Below are 3,945 nucleotides of genomic sequence, written 5' to 3'. Positions count from 1 at the left end.
CACAACTAAACAATCTTAAAATTTATATAGCACCGATCAAATGTAAAAAATACTGACAACTCCAAGTTATTATGAGTGGATTGGATGTGATTCTTTAGGTGATTGGTAGCATAGCCGGAGGTGTCAGGGAATTGGTTCTCGGTCTACATGTTTTATATTTTATGTTTATGTTTGTGTGTTTTGCTCCACTTTAATGTGTTGAGCTTTCTATATTTCAAAAAAAAAAAAAAAAAAAACTCCAAGTTATTATATTAACCTTTTTAGGATTTTCTATTAAAAGCATGGTTTATCTTATAAAAACTCCAATTTGTTCTTTTCCAATTCATCGGGAATAAATCTCGGTATTAAATGAAGATTTTGTTCTCTATAACCTACACAAATGGCAGCATATAGTCTCGACAATTAGTAGAATATATCATATCAAGTTATCTGAAATAGTATTACTTTAGCAACACAGTAAACAATGCATTGACCTTTATAAAAAAAATTTAATATTTTATATTCAAAGAATGACTACACAATGACAAAAACTAAAAATGACTTTGAAGAGACATTTTTTCTTTGATAAAATCAGAAAACCAAGCTCTTTTTTTCATTTAGTAAACAAATGGATCACGTGCTAACTTCAGTGATGAAAACTTATACCCACAAATGGCTATAAATTTCTAATCTTTACAATACCCTCTTTTCAACATTCCCTGTTCCCTCTATTAAAAAAACTGCATCCATTTCCCTCTTTCTTTTTATTCTCAATTTGTTGTTTTGGATCTGGGTAAGCTCAATTTTCCATTGCTAAAATTTATTCTGTTGATCACCATTTCCTTTGTTCTCTTTTTCTCCTGCAAGCTCCACCAAATAAATATCACCCTCATCAGTTTGATGCACTTCAGCTCCTTTTGTGTTATTTTTCTTCCCTTCTTTTTCATTTCTTTCCCTATAGCTCCACAACTTGCTATTGTTGCTTCTCCTGTTCTGAATTATCTGTTTTCCTTTCTCTGCTCCTCCCAGCTCTTGTTCAACTTTGTGCTCAATGTTACCTTTCCCGCACATGTCGCATAGGCTTACTCCAACTGGACCCTTGTCTTTCAATTCCCGGCCTGCTATTATTTGTGAACTTGTATTGTTTTTAATCATTTTTGGGCTGTTTCTCTTTTTTTTTGTTTGGCCCATAAAATTCATTACCTATTTGTTCGCCATTGCTATTAGTTTGGGCATGCCCCTCAGTCATTGTGCTATCTTGAAATTTTTTTTATTCCACTTGGGCCTCCTTTATCCAGGCCCATTTCATTACTCTTGGTTCTCTCTTTTATTTCATTGATGAATCTGTTCAGCATATCAATCAAACCTAATTCTTCAAATCCCTAATTTTTCTTCCTTCTCAGCTGATTTTCAAGGATTTTCCCTAACTACTCTGCATCTGTTGGTGATCCTTGTTCTTTCTCAATCTGATCATTTCCCATCCTTTCTCCTAAATTACGTTGAACATTCTGTAGATTGTTACCTACCCCACCGGCAGCAGAGTCTTGGCTCATTCCTACATTTCTCCCCGTGCTTTGTAGCTCACGCGCCTCTTCACCCATTCCCAATTGTTGGTGATCTTCATCTCCTTCATTCTTGACAACTTTGTGACTAAGCGTTCTTACCTGAGTTGTGCTCAATCCTTCCATGTATCTGGGTTTATGTGGATCCCAAGCTACCATAGCAGTAGGATTTTGCACTCTCTCTTCCCATGACTAATGATTCCACAATTCATGCAGTACGCATCTTGAAGCCGTTCATACTTAAAATGAATCCAGGTTGGCGGTAGAGCATCCCTCTCCATCCAAAATCCTGTTGCTAATTCCCTGTTGACATTAATCGCAGTTCTGACCCTTAAAAACGTTCTTGCTAACACATTCTCCCGAATCGGGTCCTCCAGTTCCTCAACGATTTCCAGTAGTTCTCCTATCTTTCTGGCCTTCTCTTTGTTCGTGAATTCCAATAGTACCCCATGAAATTGAATCCAAAACTCTAGAAAGGTATGATCCACTTCTCCAATGGCAACATTTTGAATCCACACCTTCAAATTGATCAAATTACCTCTGATGCTCCATGGTCCATTTTTCAAGATTTGCAACCCTTTTCTTTTGTATTTGAAACTGATAAGTACCTTGTTTCTACCCACTTCAGAGATTGATACCCCTACTGGACTTCCCCATATACCCATGAGCATATTTTTGGTAGTTTTGAAGGGAACCTCTTTCTCTGTGATGATCTTTCCAATTAGGTTTAAGCAATCTTTCCTGTAATCTTGTTGCTCTTCATTCTTGAAAGTGATAACTTTGCCTTCTATAGGCTCCCAACAAGTGAAATTCATGCTTGTAACTTTCTAGATATGTTGTGTAAAACCTTCTGTTTTGGGACAAAATGCTTGTTTGGCTTTAGTAAGTTGTGTGTTTAGGGTTGTTATATATGGTATATGTGTAGTTTTCTGGTTAGAAATTATCTGATTAATCTTCCTAACGGAGCACTCTCCAACGTTGCAGGTCACTCTCTAGGCGAGAGAAAAAAAGGCCAATTATTCAACATGTAATATCTTAGGAATATTAGCTACAATCAAGAAATATCCTTCAACATCAGATCAAGTCTAACAAAAAAAAAGATGTTGTATATCAAGCAAAACAAAGAAAGGATTCTCATTCATTACTAACAGTCATAACAATAATGCGGCAACGATTTGCAGAACAAAATAGAAAAGATTTTTCAATCAATGCAAATGACTACTGAGGTTGCAACAGTACAAAAAATAAAAGAAAAAAAAATATTCATTTGATGCAACAAATTTAAAATTGAAGATGGAAAATTCATGGTTGGAGATTGATCATCATTATATAATTGGCAATCTTTTAAGGATGAACTCAAGAAAAAAGAGGTAAACACAGAGCACTCATATTTCATCTTATTCTTCACAAAAGCTTATTTGAATAATCTTATTTTCATCTTTTTCTATTCTATCTTTTTGTAATTGAAAAAGACAAAGTTATGCTTGGGTGAGAAATTATAGAAAAAGCCAAGAATGGTAAAAGGCAAGAGAGAGAGTTTTGACAAAAGCCATAATATTCATATCTTTGTAATGAAGTTTTCGGTTGCTTGAACTAGGATTAGTTCCTCTTTCTTTAAGTTGAATTAGCACTTAGAGGTTCCTAAGTTTGATTTGAGCTTAGTAGTAATTCAGAGGTTTAAGTTCAGATAGAGTTCATATAGTTCACATTTTCTAAGTTAGGTGAGCACTTAGAAATGTTCTAAATTAGGTAGAGCTTAGATGTCAAAGAGTTGATTTGAACTCTTGTATTAGTGATCGAAATCAAATTGATTATAATAGAAATTTCAACATGATTTATAGTGGAGACATTGCACTTAGTGACCAAATCAGAATATATCACACATTGCACTTAGTGACCAAGTCAGGATATATCATTGTGTTACCTTCTCCCTTTATTTTTGTTACTGCATTTTCGAGAGGAGACAAAAACCTAAATAATCTACTGATTTATCAGTAAATAATTTGTTTGAGTTACTATTATTATGTTCTTTAATTCAACCCTTCTTCTCAAGTCTCTAAAAAACCTTTAAATTTATTTATTTTTTAAATGACTTTTTTATTCTTATATCCAACCATCATTTTTTTCACTGTTGTTTCTTTTTTTTAACACCGTACAAAACTTCCCTGCTCACCTACCACTCATTATTAACCAGTGACCGTTGCACTATTGTTGCCGACTTACTATAAATCCTAAATTTTAAATCCTAATTTCTAAATCTTAAATTCTAAATTTTAAATCTTAAATCATAATCTTTATCATGAATCTTAAACACTAACCCTGAACCTTATCAAGGGAAAATTATAAAAATAATTTTATGATAAAAAAAAATTGACTAATATTAACTAATTAAAAGTTAGTTTTC

The 3,945-nt window shown here is 33.5% G+C and overlaps 1 long non-coding RNA gene across 1 annotated transcript; it reads left to right on the top strand.

The window, feature by feature from the left end:
- The first annotated feature begins 1,332 nt into the window (after positions 1-1,332).
- On the top strand, positions 1,333-2,686 carry LOC140177088 (uncharacterized). The gene is made up of 2 exons (XR_011868774.1): positions 1,333-2,018; positions 2,526-2,686. It is a non-coding gene; the product is annotated as an uncharacterized lncRNA (long non-coding RNA).
- The last annotated feature ends 1,259 nt before the right edge of the window (positions 2,687-3,945 follow it).

This window comes from Arachis hypogaea, chromosome 12, assembly GCF_003086295.3.
Source record: "Arachis hypogaea cultivar Tifrunner chromosome 12, arahy.Tifrunner.gnm2.J5K5, whole genome shotgun sequence".
Classification (NCBI taxonomy): domain Eukaryota; kingdom Viridiplantae; phylum Streptophyta; class Magnoliopsida; order Fabales; family Fabaceae; genus Arachis; species Arachis hypogaea.
This window is presented reverse-complemented; position numbering and strand designations above follow the sequence as displayed.